The following is an 18,134-nucleotide window of genomic DNA, read 5'->3' as shown; positions in this document are numbered from 1 at the left end:
AGCTTACCATCCTTAGCTCCAGACACTGACACATCTAACATTGGTACTCAGTTCAAATTCTCTATGGTTTGTTTGTTTATTTTATTTGTAGCGCGCGCCAGCCCCGAAGGTATCAGGACGCAGAGACAAAGGATATTTTCGGCTTACAGGTTACATAATGTGGTACAGTAGAATATACAAATTTACATCTTACAAAATTTTCATCTTACATATACAAAGTTACATTTTACAAGATTTTCATTTTACATGTTAAGGTAAGTGGCTAGCAAAGATTCATGATATAGTACAGAGAAGTTTGCAGGTATACAAATTTACATATTGCAAGTCGTTGAGGAGGGCTTACAAAATTGCATATTATGACACAGAGGAGTTAACAGAATTACATATTCCCAGTATGGCTTAGCAGATTTGGCTGGAATATGTAGTAAGTGAGGTGAGGGTCATGAAAGGTAAGGGCTATTGGGAGGGGTGAGAGGCCCTTCTATCCCTTTCCAGGATTTAGATATCGTTTGATTTGAGCCAGTTGATAGTGTTGCATCTAAGGTGTTTGTATGATTGTTTTTCCCTCAAATGTGGGGGCAGAGCGTTCCATAGTTGGGCAGCTTTGACAGGGAAGCTATTTCCCCCAGTGGTAGCTTGTTTGAATGGTGGAGCTGTCAAGCAGTTTGTGTAAATTGATCTTGTGGTTTGAGTGGAGGTTCTTTTATTAAACCTCTTGGTTAGGTAGGGGGGTGCTGCATTGTTGAGGGCTTTGAAGGTTAGAGATGCCGTTCTGAGTTTGATTTTATCAAGAGTAGATAGCCAGTTGTTATTTATCCTTACTGATGAAATGTGGTCTCTTTTGAACATTCCTAGCGCTGCTCTTAGGGCATTGTTTTGGAGTAGTTGTATTTTCTTTATGATATATTTATTGGCCCCAATGTAAAGAGCGTTACAGTAGTCCAGCTTAGATAGTACAAGTTCTCTTGCCAGAGTGGTGCATCGAATTGAGCAGAGGAAGGTTTTAGCTGATCTAAATTGATGACCGGAGGGACATTGGTAAGCTGGCTCTCCTCCTTCTTCTAGACCTCTCAGCGGCTTTTGATTTGGTTGATCATGAAACACTATGTCATCACCTGTCTACCACGGCCAACTTCTCCCCAAAGGCTTGTCAATGGATATCATCTTTCCTCAAAGAAAGAGTGATGAAGGTGTTCTCTGACTCCTCTAGTGCTAACCCCAGTCCAATCAAATGTGGTGTCCCACAAGGTTCCTGTATAGCCCCGACTCTTTACAATCTCTTCACCAGGCCCCTATTCCAAATCCTCGACGCCATGGGCATCTCATATACCAACTATGCAGATGACATGGGTCTACAGACTCTCTGTAACTAAGCATCTGTATCAAACTTGGGCCGCTCACCTGTAACCTCGAAGCAAGCCTACTTTCTTGTTCTTACAGCGCCTCGTTGCCCATGGGTTGTAGTGCGCTATACAAATCCAAAATAAAAAAAATAAAAATAATCAGTTTACACGCAAAAGCTGCGGCAGATGCCATACCGTTTACTTGTTTTGTCAGGGTGAGGTCAGAATCAAGGTAAAAACCTAGAGTTTTTACCTCCTTCTTCACCTTAATTGTATTACCATCTATGTTAAAGGAGGTGTATTTGTGGCCAAGTTTGTTAATATTGGGTGGGGTTTCCATGATGATGAATCATCGTTCAGGCATAGGCCATGGAGTGCCATCCATGCCTGGATGATGAGGTATATTCTATTCACCAAGCCCAAGTCTCGATTATAATCCCCTGTAAGTGGGAAGAGAATATGAGTGTCATCTGCATAGTTAGTGTAGGTGACACCAAGACAATCCAGATCATCAAAAAGGGGCCTGGTGAATATGTTTTACAGAGTTGGGGAGACACAAGAGCCCTGGGGTACACAAAATGTGATGGGGATAGGATTGGCTGCTTCTGAGGTAGAGAAGACTCTCATAGTTCTTTCACTCAGGAAAGATTGAATCCATGTTATGGCGTGTTGAGAGAAGTGTGCAGCCGATTCTAAATGGTTGCAAAGGACAGTGTGATCCACTAGGTCAAATGCTGCTGAGAGATCTAGCAGGAGTAGTAAGGCACATTTGCCCTGATCTCTCAGCTCGTCAATATGGGCTTTCAGGTCGATGAGTGCCGTTTCAGTACCGTGCTGAGGTCGGAACCCTGAATGCCGGACACCCAGGAGTTTATTCTGATCCAAGAATAGCTGGATCTGTAAGTATGCCATCTTGTCTAGTATTTTAAGGAGGAATGGAACCGTTGTGATTGGTCTATAGTTTGTGGGTATGGCAGGGTTGAGGGTTGTTTTTTCAGGAGGCGAAGGTCCCACGATTCCTTGAGGTTGCTTGGAATGGTGCCTGAGGTAAATGACGCATTCATGAGCTTGGCAAGAGATCACTTGCAGCATATTTTATAGTTTGTGCAGGGCATATGTATCCTCGGCAATTAGTAGGCTTGAGGGAGAGTATGATTTTTTCGATCTCTGGTATTGTAGTTTTATTAAAGTTAAAGCGAAGTTCAAGTTTAGGTGAGTTTTGAGTATTAGTAAGTTGGGTGGTGGGTGTTGTACATTTAGTTTTTTTTGGGCTATTTTTTCTTGAAGCATGGCAATTTTGATAGTGAGTGAATTATGTATGTCAGATGTGTCTTTAACACAATTATCAGGTGAAGGTTTTCTAGTTCCTTTAGGATAGTGAAAAGTTCCTTAGTACCTGATTTGGCTTGCAGTATCCTGCTTTCGAAACAGTCTTTTTTGGCTTGTCGTATTTCCTTTTTATATTTTGTGGAGATATTGATGATGTTCACTTTGTTCGTCTCAGAAGGAGTGGACCTCCATATGAATTTGCTATTGTGTTTTTCCTTTCTTAATGACTTGAGGTATGGTGTAAACCAGGCGTTGGGGTGTGCTCTTGGTTTACTGCTTCTCATTTTAGAGGGGCAATGGAATCGATGGCTTTGATACAACTTTGTTGAATTCATTCACTAAGGTAGATGGGTCAAGTGAGTCTGGGGGGGGATTTGGCGTGGGTAGTATGAGAGGCAGAAGCCTGTCAGGGGTTATATTCTTTTTATTTCTAGTTGGCATGACAGGTGCCATGGGATTGTTAGTAATTTGGTTGGTTTTGGTGTCTAGGTTGAAGGTGATGAGCGAATGGTCAGTCCAAACCTGGGGGCTGATGTTAGCAATGTTGATGTTACAGTTGTGATCCACAATCCAGTCAAGAATTCTTCCCTTGCTGTGGGTGGGCTGAGTTACTTGTTGCGAGAAGCCAAGTTCAGCGAGGGCGTTGGCGATGTATGTGGCTTGGGTGTCGTTAGGGTCATTGTAGCCTAAGTTCATGTCTCCCAGTAGTAGCACCTGCAATGAGTTTTTTAGGTTATCTGACAGTAGCATGGAAAGGTCTTCTTTGAAAGAGCCAATGGGGCCCGGGGGCCTGTAGATAAGATGTATGGTAATAGTTTGTGAGTCTGAGATAGGTCATTTTATAGTGAAGGATTCGCAGGAGTTAGCGAGCATTGGGGCTACTAGTCTCATATCTAATGAGGATTTAGCTATAGCTCCTATACCTCCACCGCAGGAGTTTGCTCTGTCTTCTCTCAAGATCATATAGTTAGGTGGGACAGCAATCATCAAGATTGGCCCTGCTGCCTGGTGCAGCCAGGATTCAGTGATAGCTATGAAGTCGTAGTTTTCAGTTTCTATCAAATCGACAATTTCTGTAGCGTGTGCTACTAGAGACCTAGCGTTGATAAGTGCTCCTTTGAGCGTATGAGTGAGTGGAGTTAATGTAGAAGTAAGCTTAGTCCTGCTATAGCTATGAGTGGTTGTAGTGAGGCATGTTTTAGATTTAGGTAAATTCAAGGAGGTTTTGAGGGCAGTACAAGGGTTACTAGTACTTGATTTAGGATGAGTGTTTTTAGAATAGTGGCTAGTCTGGAGTCTAGCGGGTGGGTCGTATATTTTAGGTAGTCTTGAACGTAACTTGGAGTTTCTGAGCAGGATGTTGTATGGAGCATCTGTTCTAGTCTCGATAAGAGGGGCGCTAGGCAGGCAAGATTTTGTTATTTGATCTAAGTGGCTAGTCCTAGTAGTCAGCGTGGGGGTTTGTACATTCCAGTACCCAGCAGGGGGTGGTATGGTCATGATTGCTAGTAGGTAGTAGATTTTGGTAAGCATCATGTACTTCAGTGAGTTATTGCGGTGGTGCCTATGGTATTGGATTAGGCACTGGCATAGAGGTCTGATTGAGAATCACAGGAGGTTCACAATAGTCTGATTCGATTTTGCATGGGGAGCAACTAAGCAAGAAGTTCACAATAGGCTGATTCGATTCGATTTGCATGGGGAACAACTAAGCAAGAAGTTCACAATAGGCTGATTCGACTTTGCATGGGGAAGAACTAAGCAAGATGTTCACAATAGGCTGATTCGACTTTGCATGGGGAGCAACTAAGCAAGAAGTTCACAATAGGCTGATTCGACTTTGCATGGGGAACAACTAAGCAAGATGTTCACAATAGGCTGATTCGACTTTGCATGGGGAGCAACTAAGCAAGAAGTTCACAATAGGCTGATTCGACTTTGCATGGGGAACAACTAAGCAAGATTTTCATAATAGGCTGATTCAACTTTGCATGGGGAACAACTAAGCAAGAAGTTCACAATAGGCTGATTCGACTTTGCATGGGGACCAACTAAGCAAGAGGTTCAAAATAGGCTGATTCGACTTTGCATGGGGAACAACTAAGCAAGAAGTTCACAATAGGCTAATTCGACTTTGCATGGGGAACAAATAAGCAAGAAGTTCACAATAGGCTGATTTGACTTTACATGGGGAACAACTAAGCAAGAAGTTCACAATAGGCTGATTCGATTTTGTATGGGGAACAACTAAGCAAGAAGTTCACAATAGGCTGATTCGATTTTGTATGGGGAACAACTAAGCAAGAGGTTCACAATAGGCTGAGCAATGTAAGCTCCAGGATTGCCAAAGGATGAGTAATTGGAGGTGAATCATAGCAAATGCATAATCAGATTAGTGGGTTTGCCTGAGGGTGTTTGGCCTCGCCTTGTTCAATGAAACATCAGCGTAATCAATAATGGCAATAATTACTATATATGGGTAATGGTTCTGCATGGGGCAGTGTGGCCGGGTGAAGTGCGGGGAGGAGACCCGGCTAACCGTTCAGCATTTAGTTAGTGTTAATTGTCAGAGCGTAAACTTCCACCAACAGTTTGACTAAGGATTAGGTTCATTTCATTGTTCGTAGGGCGATTTTGGTTTGCAGGCAGTTTATAGGGTGTAGTGTGGCTAGTTTAGGACATTCTAGTAGACGTTATGGCAGCTGATAATTATAGTTACTCACGCGTGTTCGGCAGTGTATCTGGCGGGCGGCATGCCGGCCATGCATGGACAGACATACCTGTGCCTTGTAGTATGCGCCTTAGTGTGGGTGCCGGCTCATTCCTTCCAGCGTGATGATGCGGATGATAATTGGCTCTGAGGCCAATGAAATGCTCGCTCCGTGCGGCGTCTAAGGTTTCTAGTTAACCATATCAACAAAGGGCCAGGCAGCCATATTGAAAGCCATATTGAATATCTCCTTGTGGAGACAGAGCTTTTTGATGTGCAGGATTCGGCATTGGAAGCCACATGAGCGGCTAAAATCAGGTAGGGTTGCACTAGCAGAGGGGTCTGCTTACCGAAGGTGTAGATCAGGGCCCCACATGCACTGAAGTGTGCGTCGCAACCTCTTGGTTGCAGCAGAAGGCGGATGCTGCATCAAGCGTAGTGGAGGATCGGGAGTTGGGCTCGTGCCCACCCAGCTGGCCTGCTGCTACGGACTGGTACTTGCCCCTTTGGGTGGGTGCCAGCTCACGCCTTCCGGCGTGATGTTGCGGATGATAATTGGCTCAGAGGCTAATGAAACGCTCGCTCTGTGCGGCTTCAAGGGTTGCTTGACAACCATATCAACAATGGGCCCGGCGGCCATTTAAATATCTCCTCGTGGAGACGGAGCTTTTCGGGTGCAGGATTCAGCATTGGGAGCCACATGAGCGGCTAAAATCGGGTAGGGTTGCACCAAGACCAGGTCCTAAAAACCATCTCCACCTTAAAACCATCTAATTGGAAAGGCAATAGCTTCTCTGCACGCCTTTTTAAGCTGTGTGCGCCCACACTAACTCCCACTATCACCAACTTCATTAACACCTCATTCAATATGAATTCTATCCCTGCTAGTATTAAAGAAGCATGGGTCACCCTACTCCTTGAGAAACCATCGCTGGACCCAACCATACCCACCAGCTACCACCCTATAACCACTGTGCCCTTCCTGCTAAAGATTCCAACACTATCTAGAAAGTAACCATCTACTAGGAGCCAGACAATCTGGATTCCGGCCCAATCATAGTACAGAAATGGCTTTTCTAGACCTTCAAATCCAGATGACTCCATAAGAGATTCGGGGAATCTTTGCATCCTCCTACTCGACCTCTCAGCTGCTTTTTTTTGGTGGAGCATGACAAACTATGTAAAGCGCTAGCCAGAAACTTCAATTTCTCCACCAATGCCATCCTTTGGGTTAAATCTTTTCTAGCAGATCGTACCTCAAGAGTATCTATTGATAATGAGGCCGCAGATCCAATTCCAGTACCCCTAGGTGTCCCCCAAGGCTCATGCCTCTCACCAACTCTGTACAATGAAAAATACACAATATTTATTTTTGCAGCCTTGGATGCCATGGGCGTCATATACACAAACTTCGCTGACAACACCTAGATCATCATCCCCATCACAGGAAACCATGATCTAGACACAACCAGCATTATCAAGGTGTATCCCATTATCCAAAATTGGATGGCTTCTAACAGTTTATGTTCAAACGATGAAGAAACGGAGATCCTCATTGTAGGTGCTCCCACCATAATAAAATCTCTAAAAGCTGACTATTCAACCATCACCATTGATGGTACACCCATCCTAGTTCTCAGGCAAGTAAAAACTCTGGGCGTCCAATTAGACTCCAACCTCACATTGACCAAACACATCAGCACCCTCTCATCCTCCACTGCCTACGCAGCTAAATTTATTGCACTCAGTCATCAATTCCTGACCCCTTAAAACTGCCTCATCCTATCCTGAGCCCTCATACTATCTAAACTAGATTACTGTAACATCCTCCTCCTAGGAACCACAAGCACAAACTCATCCAAACTCCAACTGTTGCAAAACAAAGCCTTACGAGCAGCTTTCGGATTGAAAAGAAACAAACATATATCTCATATCAGGAGGGAAGTTCATTGGTTACCCATCAAACCCAGAATCCTCTTCAGAACGCTTTGTATTCCCCATTAATGTGTCACTAAGGTAGCACCCCCCCCACCTCAACAACTCCATTTCTTAGAAAAGGTCCTCCAGAGCCCTAAAATTCGACACTAGTACTCAGCTATTTGGGCCTAGGTTCAAGAGCTCTAGGGCAGGGGAGCCAGTTTCCCAGTAGCAGCACCCAAGATCTGTCACTCCATCCTACCTACATTAGAAACAAGCTTTCGCACCAGCACTTCAAGAGCCTCCACAAATCTTGGCTCTTTAACAAATTTTAACATGCAACGTGTAACATGTCTTGAATACATATCAACATCGTACTGTTTTCTACCTGTCTGCAAAACCCTTTTGTAATTCAAATGTAAACATGGGCACTTTTTCCTAATCTAATGTCAAATCTGTCTCTATTCCAATGTAACTACCATGTAACCAGATAAGTAAGCCTACTGTAACCTACGCCGTGATACCTCAGGGTTTGAGCGTATAACAAATGCTATAAATAAATAAATAAAATAAAGGAAGAGAACTTCAATAATTTATGGGGCAACTCTTGTGTAACTTAGTGACTGTACGCTGTGTGTGGGAGTTGCTATATTTATAGACAGACAGACTAAGCTGCCAATATTGTAGCAATAATGCAACTGGTGTGAACTGGGACTGTTGGAAATTTCAAAAAGAGTTCTCCACTTTGCCAATAGTCCCTGAATCTGAGAGGGGGTATTTTTTATGCATATCAAAAAAGTCTGTGGGAATGCCCTTGAGATAGTTCAAAAAAACAGAAGAATGATCAAGCACAGTAGAAGCATCTAGAGTGAGATACGAGACTCCCTATATGCCAATGGACTACTGCAAAGTCCTTTACAAAATTCAGGCAAAAGGTAAACCGATAGAAAATCGACAGTGGACCTCAGTCAGAAAATGATGGTGGATCAGGCTGTGATTCTTGATAAGTGCCTGTAGATCGACAGTCACATGAAATGGGGAGTGGACCAAAAAACACATGCATTTGAAAATGTATCTAGGAATGGTCAGTTTGAGTTGATGTGATATAACAAAACTTAATTCAACCATGATACCTAAACTGAACCCTACACTTGTGGACTACCTCAAATGAACATGTGAAAGAGAAGCACTTTTCAAGATAATGGGCCTCATTACGAGGTGGGCGGTAAAGGTTAACGGGCACCAGTAAGGAGACCGGTGCCGGTAAACCCTTACCACCTTATTCCGAGGTCCCTTAGCGGGTCCCGCTATGGGCGCCTGGTTTTAGCAGGCGCCCTTAGCAGGAGCCGCTAAGGGACCAGGGAGCTAATAACGGGCCCGCTATTACTGGGCCCGTTATTAGCTCTATCCCCTTCCCATTGAGCCCTGTGGGGTCTCGAATGGGAATGGGGAATGGTTCTCGGAATGGGGACTTACCGGGTCCTCCAAGGTTGGAATGACCCAGTAAGTTCCTATTTCGACAACCAGGACCCGGCATGCGGTAAGGGTGTAGCCATGGTGCTAATAGCACCATGGCTACCGCCTACCTCGTAATGAGGCCCAATGTAAAATTACCAAGACGAAGGCTGGGCAAAGTCGTAGTGAACCTGACTGAGCTGACTGGTTAACGGGTCTACACAACCCAAAGCTCTTACTGGGACAGGTCCCTCAAAAAAACAGAGACATGTACATGTGTAGGTTTGTGAGTGTGGCCATAATCCTTGCCAGCATGAGGGTAGCCATAGTCCCGGAAGTTAGCCGGAGTCCTCCAAAATGGGGGATTGTGCATAGGCTTGAAGATATGGGTCGGCTAAAAGTGGCAAAAAAGAGGTCCAAACGTATTGTTAAAGGACATGTCGGGTGCAGGAGGCATTGGACCACTGTCTAGCATGCACCCACAGTCCCTCTGCCTTAGGAAATTGGGCCAGGAAGGAGCCCTCAGTTCTTAAGGATCACCTGGAGTAGATAAGGGGACTGGTTGGGGTGGAATCGCTGGAATAGATTAGGATTTTACTGACCAGATTGGACAGGAGGGACCGCTGGGGATTTCCCTGTCGAATTGTGGACATACCCCATAGGGAGATCATGGGGTTCTTTTGGAAGAGCGGAAATAGCATGACTCATTAGAATTGTCCTTTTGTTACACCCTATGGTGTCATTTCATTATTCATTGAAAACAATGAAGGGGCCTGAGCAGTGCCCTCCGAGAACGCTGTTCCTGAGGTTGAGGATGCTGCTGCTGAAGAGGCCGATCCGGTCTGGAGCTGGGATAGAACCTCCACAGAGACTATAATCCAATTTCTCTTCTTAGGATCCCAGTGTAAGGGTATGCAGTGATAAAATCGCAGCCAAAATGTCACCTGTACAAAAAATCGCGACAAAAATGCAGTGGTTTGACATCTTAAAGGTGTACCCCATTACACCATTTAAAAGGGAGCAGGGATTGCGGGGGTGTCCCTTGCTCCCCTTAAATGGTATAATGGGTCTGGGGATTGCGGGGTGTCCCCCGCATCTTTTACATGGATTGCGGCGGCAAAACCACTACCTTTTTGCCGCTATATTTTGTGTCCACGGCCATTTTTGCCTCGACTTTAACACATGGAACCAGTGTAAGATGATAAGAGACATCCCAGGAAATAAGTAGGGTGTGCTCTGCACTGTTGTAGGAACTTAGCAGGGACTGTAACTTGGTTACCTTTTCTATATCAACCTTAATTTGGAGAGAGATAAGGGGAAGGAAAGTGCAGTCCACAACATGAGTGATAGTGATGCTTTGTGGGATCATGAGGCTGAGTCATGATCTCCCACCACTACTCAATTTGTCCAGTGGTGAAAAGTAACCGAACCGTGGGCCTTGCATGTTTTAGTTTATGTATTGGAAAGACCATTTGTTTTATGTAATAAAGAATGTTGTTGTTGACTCCAGGGAAAGATGAGGCAGTACTCGAAGGCAATTGCTTCACCCGTAGGGTGAGAGGTCACCACAGGGAAGATGAGTAAAGAATGGCGAGCTGGGAATGAGAGATCGTTCGGAATAAAGGACAATGGGCCTCATTACGACCCAGGCGGTAAGTTACCGCCTGGGTCGTACCTTTACCACCATGGCGTAAACTACGTTTACGCCATGGTGGTTGGCGGACTTACCGCCCCATTCCGAGGTTGGCGGGGCGGTAAGTCCCCAATCCCCATTTACCCTTCCCCATTCCCATTTTTGCCCCATTGGGCATAATGGGGGTGGGGAAGGCGTTAATTAATTAAGTACGGTGGCGTAATTAGCAACATGGTCCCTTAGCGCCATGGATTTTAACACCCGCTAAAAGCAGGTGTTAAATCCGCCATGGCGCTAAGGGACCTCGGAATCAGGCGGTAAGGGTTGGTGCTGTTTACGCCGCCGTAAACCCCTTACCGCCTGGGTCCTAATGAGGCCCAATGCAAATAAAAGGTCGTGCCAATGGCTTCTCGCCTCTGTTTCTGTTCTGGTGTTCCTGTGTGTTTCCCATGAAGTGTGTGTTGAAATGTAAAGAATCGGATGGTGTGCACTGCATTTGACAGTGTTTTACTCTGCGTTTATCACATGCACGCTAGGGAGGATAGCTCAGGGGCAACGTGCTCGCCTTGGAAGCATGACAACACAGAGCAACACAGGTACGATCCCCAGGTCCGCGCTTATACATCAGACAGCAAATAAATACATAGAAATACAACTATTAAAGCGAGTTAATTGTTTTCTTATTATCGTCACCATTTTGTCAATTCCCTAGGCTCTGAGATGCACACAAACTTAGGGTCTCAAACACACACTGAAGTTGTTTACTTTCATAAAGGTTCCATTACATCAACAACGCTTCAACACATTTTGCGAGATCACGAGCAAATGAGGCGCACCAATTGTAATAACCTGTCACAAACAAAAACCTATAGTTTACGCCTCTTGCTGGCCCATCGTACTTCCTCTCAGCTGTAAATAAAGCACTTGTTAGTCATTTCTCGGAAGCTCTACCTTAATTCCCTACTTTAATTTCTACTGTCAGCAAATAAGACGCCTGCCAAATTTACTGCAATTTCCTGGCTATGGTTATTTCAAAAACATGTCCAATTATTTCTAATTCATCGTCTCGTATGTTAAACAGAGGGTTTTCATTGCTAGGCATTACTGCTGCATGGCAATTAATTGTCACGTTCCATTTTTGAATGACAGGTAGGGAAAGGTAGAATTGTTGTGGGCCAAACCACAGTCCCGCATTACTGATAAAAAATTCCATTCCTATCAATCCAGTGAATGGCGCGTTTTTCTCAGGGGGGCCTGGCAAAGTGAATCCAGATGACTGCCTGATTTTCTAAGGACCCTCAATGGTCGATCATGTTATGTGATTCTGTAAACAGAGAGCCCTTGCATATTGGGTAAGAATGCACCAGGCTTGCCTCCACGCAGCCCCACCATTTAGCCTGCAATGCAATCCTCCCCAATATGACATGTACTGTCCTGTCCACTAATGAACTACTACATTTTGGCCTTGGACATGTTTTCTTATGAAGGACATAGTGCTTGATTGTTCATATTAATGTGTATCATAAAAATGTAATTTCAAGTATTTAATAATTTTTAGCATTTTTTTGGGAGAGTGTGCTTTTAATCGTATAATAGTGATATGCAGGGATATGTTGCAGTGTGCTCTCCTTCGAAAGCAAAATGAGTGGATGGGCACACATTCCTATTATTATTATATATGTCAATATTCTTTATTCAGGCTTATCAAGTTGTTTCTGTAATGCAGCTGTTCCTTCTTCTTGCATTGTGTTTATGGTTCACATCTCAATAGGAATACCAAAACACAAATTATTCATTTATGGTTGTTTTATAAGTGCTAAACCTCAAACAGTTCGTAGCGTCCCAAGTGGGAGGACTGGGGCCTGGGCGAGGGGCTTGTAAGAAGGGGTCTTTGTCGTTAGTAGCTTGGAAACGTTAAGCAACAAGCTCATTGGTGGCATTGGGAGCACAGTACAAAACAAGCCAAGACAATATTACCAAAATAAATAAGTTCATGGATTCGGTTGGGGCCGGAAATCCAATCGGAGGTGCACGTCTTCAGTCTCTGCAAGTTTTTGCGTGTCTTCACAGTGTCTGTGTCTCTGAGGGCAGGTCCATCAGTGATTGTCCAAAGACCTCAGAGCAATGGAGATGTTGGTCCAGAACGAGGTAACCGCAGTACTCAACATTCTTCACCAATTTTGTTTTTCTTGGTGTGAGTCAGGGGGAGAGAGAAGGATATCACTAATATTACATACATGGTATGTCAGTAGTTGGTGATTTTCTGTCTGATGCTGCCTGGACCACCAGCCCTGTAATCTTGGTGAATCAAGAAAATGGTTAATCTGCAGCTGCATAGGTAGCCATTGCCAGGATTTGAGATCCAGTGTCATATGTTCTCTGTATTTCAGGCTCCGGGGCAGATTTGCTGCTTTGTTATAGACAGTTTGCAATTGGTTTGTCAAGTTTTTTGGCCGACTTAGAGTAAGGCACATGCACTAGTGAAAGTGGACCAGGGCTCTTGTCACCTTGACCTTGTGTGACACGTTGAGGAGAGGCAGGTTACGCTTCATCATATGGAGGTGATAGTGAGACTTCTTCTGTGTCTTGAGTTGGTGGGCAAAAGAGCAGGCTAGAAAAGGTGATGCCTAGATTTTTTGCAGCAGGGACAAGAGGTCAAGCAGCACCCTTGGCAGCATTCCAAGAGAAAGCCAATACATCAGGGGTTGGCTGCTGTTTCCATTTCTAGTTATATATAACGCAAGTCTCAACTACCCGTAGGTTTCTCAGTGCTTGTCCTACACATTACAAACAACAGCGGCCTGGCCTATACAGTTAAAACCACAAAGGTCTTCAGTTTTTTTTTGCGAAAGTTGTAAGGTTTCCTGTCTTGTGAAGGGCTAGTGGAAGACTATTCGACAATGTAGCTGACAGTACAGGACTGGATCTGCCACAGGATCTCACCCATTTAGAAGGATGAACAAGCATGTGGTTACAGTAAGTGGAGTGATTAGGCCTGGAGGAAGACAGGCATATGGATCGTTGTTTGATATTTATTTATTGTTCAGCGGTTAGGCGCTTATACAGGAAGCAAATACTGTTTCAAAGTGCCCACAGGGCAACAGGGAGGGGACAGGGGATGTAAGAAAATGTAATTACAACAATAATCAATATTTAATGAAATAAATAAACCAAAGAAGATAGTAGGGATGGGAAGACAAACCTACTATGCCTTGTGAGTGTTCAGAACGTGCAAGTTCAGGGGAGAGTGGTATGGCATAGGTGTTGTGGTGCTCATGGTGAGCAGCAGGTGAAGTGCTATGAAGAAATGGTAAGTGCATCCACCAAGGGGAGGGTGAGCTGAAGCAAGAGGATGGACAGCAGCTGAGATGACAAGAAGTGGGAGGTCAGGGCCCCGAGGGGCCACTTCAGTCAAACTACTGGCGATTAGCAGGGGAGAGAGGGAGTGAAGGAACAGGAGAAGAGGAAGGTCTTGAGTGTTTTTCAAAACTTATGGAGGTCCTGTTCAAGACGAAGAGGGAGAAGGAGGCTATTCCAAAGAAGGGAGCCTGCTGAGGAAAGCGAACAACCACCTGCTTTCCGTTTAGCAAATCGCTTCACACGCAAGGAGTTGGTGCCAGAGGAATGCAGGTGTCTAGAGGGGGAATATTTGGTCAGAAAGTGTTGCAGATAGAGTGGTCCCCGCCCGAGACAGCCTTGTGGATAATGCATAGGGATTTGAATTTAATCTGCGCTGCGGTCGGGAACCAGTGGAGACTTTGTAGGGCAGGAGGGATGCGGTCCCTGGGCTTGAGGCCAAGGATAAATCTTGCTGCTCTATTCTGGATTAGCTGGAGGGGTCGCAGAGTGGATGTAGCTAGATTAAGGAGGAGGTTGTTGCAATAGTCAAGCCTGGAGAGAACCAGAGCCCGGGTAACATTGAGTCTCTGAAGGAAGGTGAGGAAAGGTAGAATTCTTTTCAGAAGGAAGAACTGAAAGTGGGACTTCTTGACAATGTCCTGAGTATGATGGAGGAAGGAGAGGGAGGAGTCTGAGATAACTCACAGATTCCTGGCTTCCGAGGAGGGAGCAGGGGGAGGACCCATGGAGGAAAGACAGAGAGACAGGACGAAGTAGGGTGCAGGGGTCTCAATAGGGAGGATCTCAGTTTTGTTGTAGTGAAAACATAGAGTGATTTGTGAGCAGTTTAAAGGAAATTCTACTTCTAATTGGTAACTAATGTAAACTCTGAATAACAGGAGTAATATGCGCTCATCTGGCCGTGTTGGTAACAATTCTGTCAAGATAGAGCAATGGTGCTCAGAACGGAAGGGCCTAATTTGTCAGAGCAGCATCAAGTATTAATTGGAGTTTTTTTAATGTGTGATTAATTTGGTGTACCATGGAGAAGGTAGAGTCAAAGATCATTGCCAGAGTTTTAAATTTGGTTTGTATTTTGATGGTATATTCTCCAAGTGCAAAATAGTTCAACACACAAAAAGATTGATTGGATATGTGCAATATTACTTTCCCGGATCCTGGTCCAAGCAAAAGACCAGCTGTGTGTCGTCAGCATAATTCTGGAATATTGCACCTATGTTGTCCAAGAGGTCATGCAGGGGTTTCATATAAATGTTGAACAAAATAATAGATAAGCATAACTCATATGAAGCCCCAAATTGCACTGGCTCTGCTCTAGAAGTAAATAGATGATTTAAGTTTTGAGGCGTTGAGGCACAGGCAGTTGTCTTTCATCCAGTCCCTGATGCTCCACAGACAGGTTGACAGAGAGGCAATTTCTTAAATAGATCAAAAAGTGCCATTCTTAAAAAGGAAAAGTTTATCTTTTTTAGGCAACGTGGGTTGTGCTTGTTGGTTTTGCAGATGCGGCCATTGTACAAGCACCCACATGTTCATACAAGGACATTAGCTCCTTTGCATTGGGGAATTGCTTTACTTCCCAGTGTCAGTTTGGAGGCAGTTGTTATGGATTCATAGGAGACAGTCACAGACATTCCCTCATCCCCTTAAAATGACAGGCCTGGTCCACAGAGGCTGGCTCTGAGACAAGGAATCCCTGCACTCAACTTTACAGGAGAAGTACTGCTCCGATCCTGGTGGAGGACACACCCTGGTCTGGCTGGGGCCTCCTGTCCCACAGACATGGACCTGGCCTGTACCGTGTTAAAGAAGACCGAAGCCACAACACTGCTAGTGAAGATAGAAATAGTGAAGAACATCGACCTAAGTCCAGGGGAGCTTTCTGCATTTCATGCTCTAGATGCCTTAAGAACAGGTGGCTACGGTAGGTCTGTTTGACTGTTCTCTGCATATGTCAGTCAGGCCATGCTCACCAGGGTGTGCCACTGTTGCTCTACCCCTTGCGCATTATGCAATGTGGAGCTATGTATCTCTCTACCACGCAATTCTATTGCATGGTGCACTACAGTGTTATGTTAATCGTGGTACATATTCTATTCCTTCCTGCACCCAGACTCTAGGATAATATATTGGCACGCATAAGCTTGGCCACATCTCTCCTCCACTTCATGAAGGATCTGAAGCGTCTGTTCTCTTCAAGGAAGCCCTTGTCAACCGTTGCCCCTCCATAGCATTCTTTCCCTACCCCTGATCTCCTAATCCTTCACTCTCTCTGTATTCATTCACTTCGTTGTACAGCACTCCATTGATCTATAGGTAGGTGTGACCTATATAAATCCCATATGTGCATACACACATACATAATGATGACGATATTCTAGTCCTCTAGCAAAGAAGCCACATGCAAACTGCAATTTCCCCTTACTCCTGGTCATTCTCAACCACACCAACATACACTTTTCGCAGAGACAGGGTGAGACGCAGCAAAGCTGAAAAGGTACCTCATTGGCACAGGTAGGCTAGGCTACATGTGGAAAAATAAATACAAGTGCACTGCAAATTTAACGAAGCTGGTTGGAAGTCTGGTCCTTGCTTTATGCTAATTAGGGATTACAACTCTAAAAGAAATACCAGGGTCTGTGAATAAAACACTGAATTTTGCCACACACCAGACACAGGCATAAGAAGGTCTCCTGCTGAAGGAAGAAGATACACTCCCACAAGGGTACGAAATACATGTAAAAGGAATTGTGGTGTTTCTCCTGGACAGATGTACACACTGTAGACAGGGGGTGGGTAATAAGGACGCTGTTCACATCATTTAGTTCTTGTGTATAGATAATCCCTGGACCAATGTTACTCTGGTTGTTGATCCAAGGATGAAAATCATGGGTCAGAAATGGGCAACCAAGGAATCACAGATTTCTCCCAAAGGCATTCTGTGACGGCCTGTAAAAAAAAGGTAATTGCTCATTGCTGGCAGCAGAATATGTTCAAAGGTGTATGTATTGTAATGCGTGGAAAGGTCACACCATCTGAATTCCCTCCAGTTAAGTATCCTCTCCTGCAGACAGAGAGTGATGGCTTTGCAGATGACACTGCTTATTGCATTTGCGATTGTATTGATGATGCATCTCGTGACCTTTCATGATATGCAACTGTGCATTCAGCGATGTCTTAGGTGTAGATGGATGGTCACGTGTGATGCCATCATTAATGTCAGTGGTGATGTAATGTGTGATATCATCATTTATGGCATTCGTGAGAACATGAGCCGTGCATGGTGTGGGTGTGCGGATGGGGTTGAAGGTTGCAAAGCTAACCTTAAATTGAACCTTTTGGGATACTGGGTTTTTGTAGTTTAACCCTCATGTACCTTCAATTAAATATTTAAGTGGAGTGCCTATTCTTGAACCATGATGCCCTGGTTAAGGTCACAACCTCAATACGTGGGAGCTGCACTTTTTTTTTTAAAGAGCTATAGCTTTGGCACCTGTTGACCATCTACTCCAAACTTCCCAACCTCAATCCAGAAGGAAAATTCGTATCCATCTTCTTCATTATAAACCTGAAGATGCTGTGCGCGGGAGAAGAGCAACATTCAAACAGCCTGTGGTCAAAAGACCAGAATTCCAAGATCCTTGCCTACAAAAAATGGCGAATGAGATTTTGCATTTTGTTTTTAAAAAGAGCTGTTTTGTTACAGTTTGATAGCAAAACTAACGTTTAGGTCGTCCAATTTTCTGTAAGCCTAATGTCTTTCAAGAGAAGGCCCTTCGGGGCTCTGCGTGTGGCGATCAAGTAATCCAACCCATTAACACTTTGTCATGGAACACGGGCCATGTAAGTTAATATTGATTAATTAGAATTTACAAAACATATTCTGTTCCAGCCCGATCCCTACACTCGCAAAAAGCCGCTCTCATCCAGTTATCCACTTATAAACTTTCTCAGGAGGGAGGAAGTGCTTTTTCTGTGCCAGCAGTGAAATTGTGGAATTCTCTCCCTCTAATTATTCGAGTCACTGATAATCATCTCTTATTTCACAGGGCACCAAAACCCTTTCTTTTCTAGATCCCCGGTTCTGGCTTGTCCTTCCCTGTTGTCTCCAGCACCAAGATGCCCTTGGGCGAACGCTGCAGTTTATAAAATCGATAACATAACAGAACATATTGTCAGTCATCCATTGGAATTCAGGTAAAACCCTGCGCTCACACTTCGCTTGTGTGTAACATAAATCTTTTATGTGACCTTCAACTGATAGCACTGGAAATATGAAGGGGAGGAGATAATTGGATGCTAAATCCAGGACAAATGAGATATCATCAATAACAACCCCATAAAAAACAAAGGTGCAATAATCTGCATTAGCACCTGGGCGGGGGGA

Source organism: Ambystoma mexicanum, chromosome 7q (genome assembly GCF_040938575.1).
Source record: "Ambystoma mexicanum isolate Mex_15411 chromosome 7q, UKY_AmexF1_1, whole genome shotgun sequence".
NCBI lineage: Eukaryota > Metazoa > Chordata > Amphibia > Caudata > Ambystomatidae > Ambystoma > Ambystoma mexicanum.
The sequence above is the reverse complement of the archived record's forward strand: the minus strand, read 5'-3'. Positions refer to the sequence as shown.